The sequence below is a fragment of the Pseudophryne corroboree genome, chromosome 2, assembly GCF_028390025.1.
Source record: "Pseudophryne corroboree isolate aPseCor3 chromosome 2, aPseCor3.hap2, whole genome shotgun sequence".
Taxonomy (NCBI): domain Eukaryota; kingdom Metazoa; phylum Chordata; class Amphibia; order Anura; family Myobatrachidae; genus Pseudophryne; species Pseudophryne corroboree.
The window spans coordinates 443663736-443678675 of NC_086445.1; positions in this window are offsets into that span (position 1 = coordinate 443663736).

Genomic DNA, 14940 nt, shown 5'->3' on the forward strand with positions numbered 1-14940 from the left:
GACATGCTTGGATGCCCCTAGACATGCTTGGATGCCCTAGGCAAATGCCTAGCCTGCCTATAGCTAAGGCCGGCTCTGCATGAGTTGACATATTCTTGAATATCCTTCTTCATAGTGTCCCACCAGTAAGACCTTCGTAGAAACTCCCACATCTTTTGAACTCCAGGATGACCGGAAAACTTGGAAATATGAGCCCACTGCAACAACCTTGGACGAAATTTAACTGGCACAGACATTCTCCCAGGAGGAGGACCCAGAGCGGTGGGAGCCGCCGACATAGAAACTGGACAGAGAATCAAAGCCTTCTCAACGGAATTCTCCTCATCCGAAGCTGTTAAGGAACGGGATAAAGCATCAGCCTTGGTGTTAAAAGTCCCAGCCCGGTACTTAATGACAAACGAAAATCGAGTAAAGAAGAGCGCCCATCTAGCTTGACGGGGATTCAAGCACTGGGCCGTCTTGAGGTACAGCAAATTCTTATGATCAGTGAAAATTGTAATTAAGTGTTTAGCACCTTCCAAAAGATATCTCCATTCCTCCAAGGCAGATTTTATTGCCAAAAGTTCTTTGTCTCCAATGGTGTAATTCTGTTCCGCAGGAGAGAATTTGCGAGAATGGAAACCACATGGATGTAACTTCCCATCTGGAGCGTACTGTGAAAGCACGGCACCTATGCCTACCGTGGAAGCGTCAACCTCCAAAAAGAATGGTTTTAAAAAATCTGGTTGCTGAAGTACTGGAGCGGACATAAAGGCTGCCTTTAACTGAGCGAACGCTGCTATAGCTTCGGAGGACCAATGACTTGGGTCAGAACCCTTCTTGGTTAGGGCAGTAATAGGTGCCACGATGGTAGAGAATCCCTTTATGAATTTCCGGTAGTAATTTGCAAAGCCCAGAAATCGTTGTACCGCTTTCAAAGAAAGAGGCTGAGTCCAGTCCCGGATGTCAGTGAGTTTCTCTGGATCCATACGAAGCTCCGTGCCCGAAATGATGTAACCAAGAAATGGAATAGAAGAAACCTCAAAGGTACATTTGGAAATCTTGCCATAAAGAGGATTCTCTCGTAATCGAAGAAGAACCTCTTTGACCTGAATTCTGTGCTCTGTGAGATTTTTAGAAAATATCAGAATGTCATCCAAATATACCACGACACTTAGGTATAGCATATCCCGAAAGACTTCGTTAATGAATCCCTGGAAGACGGCAGGAGCATTGCTGAGGCCAAACGGCATTACCAGGTACTCGTAATGCCTGTCCCTCGTATTGAAGGCCGTCTTCCATTCGTCTCCCTGTCGGATACGTATCATATTATAAGCTCCCCTTAAATCAAGTTTGGTGAAAACTCGGGCTCCGCGAACTCTATCAAAGAGCTCCGTAATGAGCGGCAAAGGATACTTATTCTTAATGGTGAAATAATTTAGACCACGATAGTCAATACATGGTCTTAGCCCTCCGTCCTTCTTCTTCACAAAAAAGAAACCCGCCTCCGCCGGGGAGGTAGAGGGGCGGATGAATCCTTTCTGCAGATTAGACTTGATATAGTCCGACATAGCTTGGGTCTCGGGTAATGATAAGGGATAAGTGCGACCCCGAGGTGGCATTTTCCCCAGAATGAGCTCAATGGGACAGTCCCAGGGTCTATGCGGTGGTAGCAGATCGGCCGCTTGCTCCGAGAACACGTCAGAAAACTCCCGATAGGCCTCCGGAATGAGCCCTTCATCTGACTTGGAAGATACACGGAGTGGATAGACAGGGGTGAGACAATTTGAATGACAAAAAGGACTTCAAGATGTTATTTGTGTCAAACTCCAGTCGACGTGAGGGTTGTGAAGTTTAAGCCAAGGAAGGCCAAGAACCAGATCGTGGGGCATCTCCCGAATCACTAGGAACTCCAGATGTTCTTGATGCAGAGTTCCCACTTGCAGTTTGATTGGTACTGTACAACTTGAAATCAGACCGTTAGAAATTTGGGTACCATTGATAGCAGTCAATGTAATAGGTCGTTCGACCGATCGTAGCTGAAAACCCAGATTCTGAGCACAGGAAAGGGAAATAAAATTTCCTGCAGCCCCTGAGTCCAGCAGAGCCTTAACGGGTTTAGCTATTGACTCGGAGAACAGAGACACGGAGAGTAAACAGTCCACTGACGGAGAAGGTTTAGAAGAAACCCCTAGCTCGACTCCTCCGGAACAAACTATGACTGCCCGTTTCCCGGACGAGACTTGCAAAACTTGAGAAAATGATCCGCGGCTCCACAGTAGAGGCAGAGTCTACCCTCACGACGACGCTGACGTTCTTCTGGGGACAGCCGAGATCGATTAATCTGCATGGGTTCATCAGGACTTGGAATAACCGTTTGCTTAGATGGAAAAGATCGGACCCTTGATCGATCTGACCGACTACGTTCGCCACCTCGTTCCTGCATGCGAAGGTCCACCTTTACACAAAGCGAGATCAACTGTTCTAAAGAATCCGGCAAATCTCTAGTGACCAACTCGTCCTTTAGACGATCGGAGAGCCCGTTCCAAAAGGCAGCCCGAAGGGCATCATTATTCCAACGCAGTTCTGAGGCTATGGTCTGAACATTAATCACATACTGTCCCACTGAAAGAGAGCCTTGTCGGACACGAAGCAAGTCTGCAGAGGCAGCGGTCGTCCTGCCTGGCTCATCAAAGATCCTCCGGAATGACGCAATGAAATTGGTGTAACTAGAAACCAATGGATCAGATCGCTCCCATAACGGAGACACCCAATCCAACGCTGAACCCTCGAGCAAAGAAATAATGTATGCCACCTTGGACCGATCAGTAGGGAAGTTATGTGAAAGAAGTTCAAAGTGTACCTCGCACTGATTGAGAAAACCACGGCAATTCTTAGGATTCCCATTATAGCGAGAAGGAGTAGGGAGCTGAAGGCGTGACCTGGTTCCAGAGGAGGATGGAACATTACTAGAAACAACCACTGAAGCAGGTACTGGAGCTGGGGCCGGTACTACTGAAGCCAGAGAAGTCTGAATTTGATCCAGCCGGCCAGACAATTCCTGGAGATAATGCATCACCTGGCCCTGTGCTGCTTCCTGACTTTGTACTCGAGAAATCAAGTCCTGGATGGCACTTGCCTCTGGGCTCCGATCCCCCAGGTCCATGTGGCCTGAGTATACTGTCACTGACCTAGGTTGGGGGTGTTGTGAACTCGGGGGTTCTCCCGATGGTAGAGGAGAGGAACCACAGTTGGGTCGGAACAGGGTTGGCTTAATATAGGTCTTCCTCATAAACAGACTCTGACAGTAAAGCTTGGTGAAAATATTAAAGAACTTTATTGCAGGAAGAGAGCAACACAATGTCACATGGCAGAGAAGGAACGTATGGGGAAATGTCCAGGCCTATAGGAGAACTTGTAAGCAATGCTAAGGATTCCAGGGAAAGAAGTACTTGTGAGTGTTGGTACAAGATAATAATGACTGAAGAACTTGTAAGTGATGTTTTTAAAGATACTGGTGATTTGAAGAACTGGTAAACGGTGGTTAAAGACTCTGACGATTTGAAACACTTGTGAGCGGTGGTTAAAGACACTGATGATTTGTATGACTTGAGAGCGGTGACTAAAGACACTGATGATTTATAAAACTTGAGAGCGTGGTTAAAGACACTGATGATTTGTAGAACTTGAGAACGGTGGTTAAAGACACTGATGATTTGTAGAACTTGAGAACGGTGGTTAAAGACACTGATGATTTGTATGACTTGAGAGCGGTGAGTAAAGACACTTATGATTTGTAGAACTTGAGAGCGGTGGTTAAAGACACTGGCAACTTGCAAAACTTGGGAGCGGTGGTTAAAGACACTGATGATTTGTATGACTTGAGAGCGGTGATTAAAGACACTGATGATTTGTAGAACTTGAGAGCAGTGATTAGAGACACTGAAGATTTGTAGAACTTGAGAGCGGTGATTAAAGACACTGATGATTTGTAGAACTTGAGAGCGGTGATTAAAGACACTGATGATTTGTAGAACTTGAGAGCGGTGATTAGAGACACTGCACACGCTGACTCCAAAAAGCACTGGTGACTGGATTGCAGAGAAACACACCAGCCGCAGTATACGCTGAACTGTGCAGCAACAGGCACCTGGAAGTGCCGGAGACACTGGGGTACGACTGCAGAGAGATACGTCGGGAACAAGAGCATTGGCATCCACGTCAGGGGAAAAGACGATACTCAGGCGCCGAGGCTCTGCCCGGCGTCTGACTTTGAATCTCGCGCCTCCGCTGGATTGGCGGAACAGTCTGATGACGTCACCTGCTCCCCGCCCACGTGATGCCGGGTGTCATGGCGGCGCCCCCGCCCCGGGGAACCGCTGGGAGCTGCGCCAGCCAGGCGCCGGAGCCCGTGGACCACCGAAGGTGGAGGCAGCAACACAGACCAGCAGGCACGCAGGGGTAAGCGCGGTGAACGCCGCCTATGACGTGTGACAGAAAGCTCCTACGGAGGAGTTTCAGCTGGGTCGTTTCCTCCATTTTTTGCAGGCAAGCGTGGATGCAGGCCTGAAATTGGGTTCCATCAAAGTGCAGATTTCGGCTTTATCTATTTTCTTTCAAAAAGAACTGGCCACCCTTCCAGAAGTTCAGACTTTCGTGAAGGGAGTGCTGCATATCCATCCTCCGTTTGTGCCACCCGTGGGACCGTGGGATCTTGACGTGGTGTTACAATTTCTTATGTCTCACTGGTTTGAACCTTTGCGAAAGGTTGAGTTGAAATTTCTCACTTGGAAAGTGGTCATGCTTTTGGCCTTGGCGTCCGCCAGACTGGTGTCGGAATTAGCGGCTTTGTCTCACAAGAGCCCCTATTTGATTTTCCATGTGGATAGAGCGGAATTGAGGACTCGTCAACAATTTCTGCCGAAGGTGGTTTCTTTGTTTCACATAAATCAACCTATTGTGGTGCCTGTGGCTACGGATGCCGTGACGGTGCCAAAGTCTCTCGATGTCATAAGAGCTTTGAAAATTTATGTCGCCAGAACGGCTCTTGTTAGGAAAACGGAGGCTCTGTTTGTCCTGTATGCTTCCAACAAGATTGGAAATCCTGCTTCCAAGCAGACTATTGCACGCTGGATTTGTAATACGATTCAGCACGCTCATTCTACGGCTGGATTGCCGTTGCCGAAGTCAATGAAGGCCCATTCTACCAGGAAGGTGGGCTCATCTTGGGCGGCTGCCCGAGGGGTCTCGGCTCTTCAACTTTGCCGAGCAGCTACGTGGTTGGGTCCAAACACTTTTGCTAAGTTCTACAGGTTTGATACCCTGGCTGAGGAGGACCTCATGTTTGCTCAATCGGTGCTGCAGAGTCGTCCGCACTCTCCCGCCCGGTCTGGAGCTTTGGTATGGACCCCATGGTCCTTTTGGATTCCGCATCATCCTCTAGGACGTAAGAGAAAATAGGATTTTAATACCTACCGGTAAATCCTTTTCTCCTAGTCCGTAGAGGATGCTGGGCGCCCATCCCAGTGCGGACTGTTACTTGCATTTGTATTGTTAGTTGTTGTTTCAGTTACACGAAGGTTGTGTATCGGTTATGGCTTGTGGCTGTCTTTCGTTCACACTATTCTCTGGTATTCCTGGTAATCCAGTTGTACGGTGTGCTGTGGTGTGAGCTGGTATGTATCTCACCCAGAGCCGGCGCTACCCGCTCAGCAAGGGTATGCAGTGCAGGGAGGCGCTCAGCTGAAGAGGCGCTGAGCTCTCCCTGCTCTGCTACCCTTGTCCCTGCTGCTGTCAGCTCCGTTGCAACTTGCGCCTGTCATAGTGGAAGACAGGTAACGGCGCTGGCAGCGTGTAGCCCGGCTCTCAGTCAGTGCAAGGTCCCTCTAGCTTCCTCCCCCATCCTCCTCCCACCTGCAGGCTCCTCCTCACAGCGCTGCTGACAAATTCCGAGCGTTTTGCAGGGCGGGTAGACTTTTAGGGGCGTGGCCTAATCGCGGGAGGCGTGACCACGCCCCCTTTTGGAATTTTTCATTTTCATTTTATTTTTTAAACTTTGCAGAGTCCAGCAGGTTAGGGGGCCTTGAGGAGCCCCTCAGCCAGTGGCAATTCGAGTGGGGAGCGTGATCAGTGTGATCACTCTCCACCTAGCCATACAGGAACAGGCAGAGGCTCCGCAGCAGCAGCCTCTCTGCCTCTGGCACTGCAGCACAGCACACACTGCCATGATGAGAACTTATGCTGTTGCTGCTGCCCAGTAAGAAGGGAGGTAGGAGTGCAGTGGACCAGGGCCCCTGCTGAGCCCCTTCATCAGTCCCAGGCCTGCGTAATTTGTACCCGCCCCCTCCTCTCTCGCCAAAACTGCCGACATCCTCCAGAGCTGCTGCTGCTGGAGTAACGGAGCCTATGGGAGGGTAGAGGAGGAGCAGCGCCCAAGCGTGGATCCGAGGCAGAGCATCAGTCAGAGTTATGCCTACAAAGTAATGAAGCAGAAGGTACTACATTTACAGTAGCAGCGTGGTATGTATGACGTGGTTGGGCTATACCTGGCATAACGTGTATAAGCAGCTTTTATTGTGTGTGTGTGTGTGTGTGTGTGTGTGTGGTGTAACATGTATAAGAGTACTACTGTGTGGTATAATGTGACTAACGGACACTACTGTGGGGTATAATGTGACTAACGGACACTACTGTGGGGTATAATGTGACTAACGGACACTACTGTGGGGTATAATGTGACTAACGTACACTACTGTGTGGTATAATGTGACTAACGGACACTACTGTGGGGTATAATGTGACTAACGGACACTACTGTGGGGTATAATGTGACTAACGGACACTACTGTGTGGTATAATGTGACTAACGGACACTACTGTGCGGTGTAATGTGACTAACGGACACTACTGTGGGGTGTAATGTGACTAACGGACACTACTGTGCGGTGTAATGTGACTAACGGACACTACTGTGGTGTGTAATGTGACTAACGGACACTACTGTGGGGTGTAATGTGACTAACGGACACTACTGTGCGGTGTAATGTGACTAACGGACACTACTGTGGGGTGTAATGTGACTAACGGACACTACTGTGCGGTGTAATGTGACTAACGGACACTACTGTGGGGTGTAATGTGACTAACGGACACTACTGTGCGGTGTAATGTGACTAACGGACACTACTGTGGGGTGTAATGTGACTAACGGACACTACTGTGGTGTGTAATGTGACTAACGGACACTACTGTGCGGTGTAATGTGACTAACGGACACTACTGTGGGGTGTAATGTGACTAACGGACACTACTGTGGGGTGTAATGTGACTAACGGACACTACTGTGCGGTGTAATGTGACTAACGGATATTACTGTGCAGTGTAATGTGACTAACGGATATTACTGTGCAGTGTAATGTCAAATGTGAATTTTTACTATTCTGTGTCCACAACCCTATATATTTGGTGCGCGCCTTCGGCGCGCACTGTCCCTGACCTGAGCATGGCTAACGCCAAAGGAAACTTGTCCTGAGCTCCTCAAGGTCTAGAACAGGCCATGTCACCAATTTTAAAATATATTTTTCTTTTCAAATGTAACATACCTCCAATCCAACACAGGGAAAGGGTGCTGAAACATACCCTTACTCCGGGCATCATGGCACCTATCTACACCTCTAATAAGGGGCACTACTGTGGGCATTGTGTATAAGTACTGTGTGGTGTAACGTGTATAAGGGGCACTACTGTGTGACGTTAATGAATAAGGGGCACTACTAGAGGGTGTAATATGAATCAGGGGCACTATGTTTGTGGTAAAGTGAATAATATTGTAATACTGTGTGATGTAATTTGAATTGTGGGCCACGCTCCTTTCTTGTGTGACCACATCCCTTTTTGCGTCACGTCCTCTCCCTTTTTTACAGATGGGAGGGCGCAAATTTATAATTTGCAGGGGGGCGCCAAACACTCTAGCACCGGCCCTGATCTCACCCTTAGTTTAACAAAATTCCTTTTCCTCGAAATGTCCGTCTCCCTGGGCACAGTTCCTATAACTGAGGTCTGGAGGAGGGGCATAGAGGGAGGAGCCAGTTCACACCCATTCAAAGTCTTATAGTGTGCCCATGTCTCCTTTGGATCCCGTCTATACCCCATGGTCCTTTTGGAGTCCCCAGCATCCTCTATGGACTAGGAGAAAAGGATTTACCGGTAGGTATTAAAATCCTATTTTTTTTCAAATACAGCATTCTAAACATCTTATGTTTGTATTACTAATTGTTTTATTTCAAAAGGCAAGTTTACGATGTAAAAATGGCTTTCTGGGAGAGTCCATGAGAATTCCAAGCAGTTGATTCTTTGAAATAATGGTTCTGTTCATTGCATCACTTCTGGAAATACTGAGAGGAGTATTTCATAACAGTGTGCTGGTTTCATGTTTCAGGCTGCAGCTGTATGATGATCTTGACCTCATGCCCAGCAGCTGCCAATTGTTTTCCAGTGGCTGAGCAAACACAAAAACTGTGGAGGGGAAAATAAGTATGCCCACGTTAATAGGAGTTGTTAGTGTATTATTTTTATTTATTTAGCTTATGTTTGGTTTTAGTGTGCAATATTGTACATTAGAGTTGAAAGTGGGAAATGTTATAAAAAAGCCCTAAACAAAAATAAAATGAGTAAATATGAACATAACATGATATACATAATTAACAATTCAAACCAGAAAAAAAGAAAAGAAAAGACAAAGACAACATACAGCAAACCTCCCAACAGTTTCGATTTGCGACTCAAGAAAGGTGTGAGGTTTTGTCCCAAAGTGCCCTTTTCTGGGCAGAGGTGGAATTTGGATGTATTGAATAGTGAAATAACTAATATATGTACCAGTCAGATGTTTTCCATTGTCACCTCTATAGCATAAAGGAAAGTGAAACAGCGCTAGTAATTTGCAGAATTAAGACACAATTTAATACATTATAAGTTGTAAAACCATTAGTACAGATATACAGTATATAAATATAGGCGCAAGCTTGGGGATATAGAAAGTTCAATTCAATGTTAATATCAGCTGTAAATTATATGACCGTGTCCCTTTAATATGGTGAACAGTTCATAATAGTAGGCAGATGGATAGATAGGCATCAAGATTTTAGTATATTACCGCCTTTGTGTTCCAAAATTGGATTCCGTAGCGATGGTTCCTTAATAGCAGCAGGACTCCATGCAATAGTAGCGGTATCCTAGGTCCACATTTTAGCTTGATATAGTTTGTAGGATTGCCAGATGTTGATTGTCCAACGTAATTCACCACACTTCTGCCAGATGGAGCATAGGGCACACAGGTCTTTTAGTGGAACAGCGTATGTGGTTTCTCCTGATGCGTTTCGCTGCTCCAGCTTCCCGCATCCCCCTGCCACAGCCCTCCCACCCGTCCGTCTGCTTCCTGCGGGTGGCACCCCATCCTTCCCGCTCAGCTACTTGACGCTGAGGAGGAAGAGCCGGGAGCTGAGGGACAGGGGCCAGCGTGGATGGGAGTGAGACACAGAAACAGACACACACAGACACACACAGACACACACACACACACACACACACACACACACACACACACACACAGTGGCGGATTTAGGGGGGGGCACTAAGGCACCCCCCTGTCATTTTTTATAGATTTTAATAGATTTTTTTTTTTTTTTTTTGCGTGCTTGGCGGCGCGGCGCGCCCACCCGACATGATGAGGCTGCTGCAGATTCAGGATTGGCTAGCTGGCTCCCTTGAGAAACGTGACATGCAGTCAGACAGTGCATGTCACGTTTCTGTCTGTGCAGAGGAGCCGAGGCGGAGGAGGTCCCAGCTTCAGCCCGCCGCCGCCGCCGCTGACCCAGCCAGTCACACCGGACAGCAGCCGCCAGCCGCCAACGAGTGACAGCGCACCCGCTAGCAGCCAGCTCACCGTGCGAGGGGAAGACGCCTGGCCCTACTTTCTGGTGAGTATTTTTTCCTGAGGGAAGGGGGGGGGGGGGGGGCGGAGAGCTGCCCAGTGCCTGGCCCTGCTTTCGTTTTGGTCTTTGACCTGAGGGGGGGGGGAGAGCTGCCCAGTGCCTGGCCCTGCTTCATTTTTTTTCTTTGTCCTGAGGAAGGGGGGGGGGGGGGGGGGGGTAAGCTCCCCAGTGCCTGGCCCTGCTTTATTTTTCTTCTGTGTCCTGAGGGGGGGTGGGGGGTGGGGAGCTGCCCAGAGCCTGGCACAGCTTTAGTTTTTTCTTTGCGATGAGGGGGGGAGGTGGGGGGAAGGGAGAGCTGCACAGTGCCTGGCCCTGCCTTATAGGCCATACACACTGGCCGATTTGTTTGAAAGATATGAACGATCTCGTTCATAAATGAACGATTACTCGTTCATATCTTTCAGTGTGGAGGCTCCAGCGATGAACGATGCGCGGCCCCGCGCTCGTTCATCGCTGGTCCCCCGTCGGCTGTGCATGCAGGCCAATATGGACGATCTCGTACATATTTGCCTGCACTTCAATGGAGCCGCGTGACTTCACTCCCCCCGTCACTGCCCCTCCGCTGCCGGGTCGCTCGTCGGCCCTATCCGCCGTCGGGCAGCTCGGCGGCGGATCGGCCAGTGTGTAGGGCCCCTTAGTTTTTTATTTGTCCTGAGGGGGGGGGGGGGAGGGGGGGAGAGCTTCCCAGTGCCTGGCCCTGCTTTCTGCTGGTGAGTCTTTTCCTGGTGCTGAGAGGGGGGGGGGGGGGAGTGGACAGAGCACAGGCATAGGGGGGTCACATGTGGTGGAGTGAACAGAGCAGAGGCATGGGGGGGTCACATGTGGTGATGTGGTGGAGTGGACAGAGCAGAGGCATGGGGGGGGGGGGTCACATGTAGTGGAGTGGACAGAGCAGAGGCCTGGGGGGGGGTCGCATGTGGTGGAGTGGACAGAGCAGAGGCCTAGGTGGGGGGGTCGCATGTGGTGGAGTGGACAGAGCAGAGGCCTGGGTGGGGGGTTGCGTGTGGTGGAGTGGACAGAGCGGAGGCCTGGGGGGGGGGGGTCGCATGTGGTGGAGTGGACAGAGCAGAGGCCTGGGGGGGGGGGTTGCGTGTGGTGGAGTGGACAGAGCGGAGGCCTGGGGGGGGGGGGGGTCGCATGTGGTGGAGTGGACAGAGCAGAGGCCTGGGTGGGGGGTTGCGTGTGGTGGAGTGGACAGAGCGGAGGCCTGGGGGGGGGGTCGCATGTGGTGGAGTGGACAGAGCAGAGGCCTGGGGGGGGGGGTTGCGTGTGGTGGAGTGGACAGAGCGGAGGCCTGGGGGGGGGGGTCGCATGTGGTGGAGTGGACAGAGCAGAGGCCTGGGTGGGGGGTTGCGTGTGGTGGAGTGGACAGAGCAGAGGCCTAGGTGGGGGGTCGCATGTGGTGGAGTGGACAGAGCAGAGGCCTGGGTGGGGGGTTGCGTGTGGTGGAGTGGACAGAGCAGAGGCCTGGGGGGGGTCGCATGTGGTGGAGTGGACAGAGCAGAGGCCTGTGGGGGGTCGCAAGTGGTGAGCCAAAAGGGTGACGCTGTTTGCCGTAATGTGTAAAAAGGGGGGCGCTGTCTGCCGTAATGTGTAATAAGGTGGACTGTCTGCCGTAATGTGTAATAAGGTGGACTGTCTGCCGTAATGTGTAATAAGGTGGACTGTCTGCCGTAATGTGTAAAAAGGGGGACTGTCTGCCGTAATGTGTAAAACGGCCTCTACCTGGTGTAGTGGCGCTACTGTGCGGCGTAATTTGAATAATGAAGACTACTGTGCACCGTAGTATGAATTGGTATTATTTTGTGGCCACACCCCTTGCCCATGAAGCCACGCCCCTAAAAAAATTGCGATCGCCTATGGCGCGCACTGCCCATATTTTACATAAGGGGGGGGGGGGCGCCAATGCCATTTCTTGCACACAGCGCTAAAATGCCTAGTTACGGCACTGGTGTACATGTTCTTGTATGTTTTTCCTTTATTTTTTTCCACAGTAGATGTTAATTTGTTATCTCTTTTCCAGACACATCTGCTAGTTTCCTGCGCTTACATATTCGCCAGCTTCCTGCGTTTAGGCAAGCACTGATGGTACATAGAAAAAAAGCTGCAGCAAGTTAGCAAGACAACAAAATCAGGTAGGACATAATGGGATTTCACCATGTTTATTTGATGTACCTGTTCTTGTATCTTTTATGTTGTTGTTTTTTCCTCGCTGCTGTATGGATTTGTGGGAAGGAGAAACCAGTATGTACACTTCTCCACGTATTGCTTATCAAACCCACTGTAGTCTATGTAATGCACCCATGATGGCTGCCATGTCTGTTCATTGTTCAGTGGGTTTGATTGACAATACGTGGAGAAGTGTACAATTAGTTTTTTTCAATTAGTTTTTTTAGATTTGTTCATAGGCCCATATAGAAATAAACAAATGTTAACAGATATACGGGGGTCATTCCGAGTTGATCGCACGTACAACTTTTTGCTGACCGTGCGATCAACTAGACACCGCCTATGGGGGAGTGTATTTTTGCATAGCAAGGCTGCGAACGCTTGTGCAGCCATGCTATGCAAAAACATTTTGTGTAGTTTCTAAGTAGGTCTGCCGGTACTCACCCGCTGCGATGTCTTCAGCGTGTCTTGTCCCGGAATTGATGTCAGACACCCGCCCTGCAAACGCCTGGACACGCCTGCGTTGGACTCACCACTCACCGAAAACGGTGAGTTGCCGCCCCAGAACGCCTTCCTGCTGTCAATCTTCATGCGATCGCTGCTGCGATCGCTTTCTTTGGTATTCTTGTCGTTGCCCAGCAACGACCGTCGCTGGGCAATAACGCGCCTGCACATTGCGTCCGCCGCATATGCGCAGTTCTGACCCAATCGCATGGCTGCGAAAACCAGCAGCGTGCGAACGGGTTGGAATGACCTTTATAAGGTATAAGAACTAACTGTGGACCTGTACCCCCTCCAGCAGTGCATTTCGACCACAGACACACTCGATACTCACATTGAGCACTTGACCACACCCCTCACACAATTGGTCACACCCACTGAAACTTGACCACGCCCACTCCACTTCTAACTCCACCCCTCCTTGATAGCGCAACCACTTATGGTGCCCCCCCTGTAATTTTTTTCTGTATCCGCCCCTGCACACACACACACACACACACTCACTCACTCACTCATGCTCTCTCTCTCTCAACTGGTGCAATGCTGTAAGGGGCTACCTGGCACAACGTGTATTATGGGCTACCTGGGGCAATCTGTATAATTGGCTACCTGGTGCAACGTGTATAATGGTCTACCTGGTGTACTGTGTATAATGGGCTACCTGGTGCAACATGTTTAATGGGCTATCTGGTGCAAAGGGTTTAATGGGCTACCTGGTGCAACATGTATAATGGGCTACCTGGTGCAACATGTATAATGGGCTACCTGGTGCAATGTGTATAAGGGGCAACCTGGTGCAATGTGTATAAGAGGCTCAACCTGGCGCAATGTGTATAAGATGCTCTACCTGGCGCAATGTGTATAAGAGGCTCTACCTGGCGCACTATGCATATGACAGTCCCCCCCCTTCCCGCATCCGAGCAGCGGCGCAGCAAGGTACTCTCCCCTTCCGCCGCCGCATCAGGCCAGTAGTGGATGGAGGGCGGACGGAGAGGCGTGTCAGGAGGAATGGCTGTAGAGGCACAGAGCACCCGAGCAAAGGTACAGCTGGTGAGTTATTAAGCCCTGTAAACAGGCAGGGGGGGGGGGGGGGGTTGGATATTCAGCAGCTGACAATATCATTGAGCTTGGGGGGGAGGCAGGCAATATTATTGTGCCTAGGGGTGGTCTGACCCTTGCAGTCACCCGCTAAGGAAGGAAAAGTGGGTGGGTTGATGACGTGATTTATACTGAATTGCGTCATCATAGCCCCGCCCCCCACTTTGCATTAACGGTAATGTAGGCATTTTATAGCAGGGTGCAGGCCGCGATTACACAATCGCATCTCCATGCACCCTGGACTGCCTCCATTTTCAGATCTCTGTACCCTGAGCAGAAAGTCGCCAAGAATGCTCTGTAGATCTATATTCCTTAAAAAGGTATTTCCCCTCTGTCACCCTTGTTTGTCTGTCCCTCCCCATAAAAGTTGTAAGCTCTAATGAGACCTACTGTATACAGTGGTGCTGAGAAGGAAGGGGGGTGGGCCCAGGGCTGTTGGAATGGCCCAGAGGGGGCTCAGGTTCCTCTGCCCCCTCTTCCCTGTTGCAGACAGATGGCCGGCAAGGGGAGAGGACTGACTTCCCCCCAGCACAACACACACTTCTGTGTGTTGAGTTAGGGAGAGAGGCAGCAGCAGCAGTCATTCTCTCTCCAATGTGTGGTAGGGAGGTGATCACACCAGCCCCCCATCACGCACCTGTCCCCTGCCGCCCAGCAACTGTTATTATAGGCACGCACATTTCAGGTATTTTTGTCTTCTTTTGGAAGGAGGGGGGTTTGGCCACACCTCCCCTGTTAGCCACGCCCCCTACCATTACCTGGGCCCGGCACAGCTGTCGGCTCTCCTGACTGTATATTATCATCATTATCAGCGAACCTTTGTACTCATATGCTGCACCGATGCTGGGACTTATTGTGGATTTTCTTTAAAACTAATCTGCAATAAGAAGTCTTTTTTCCATGATTGTGCCTGCGAAAAAAAAACACAAAAGTCCAAGACTTTTCACTGATCCTATGTGTTTTTGCACAAAAAAGTTATGTTTGAACTGTTTTCTGTTTATATACAATTTAAGGCGCTGAGGACCCCTTTTAGTGCCATATAATTACAGGATGATAATAATACTAATAATTATAAATTCCACTTTAAGAAAAAAGAAATACATTGTGCATTCTTTTACAACATTTCAACTCTTTCTTCCATATATGCCTCCTAAATTATTTGGCATCGCAGGAGGAGTCAAGGTGAGACTACACTTCACATCAG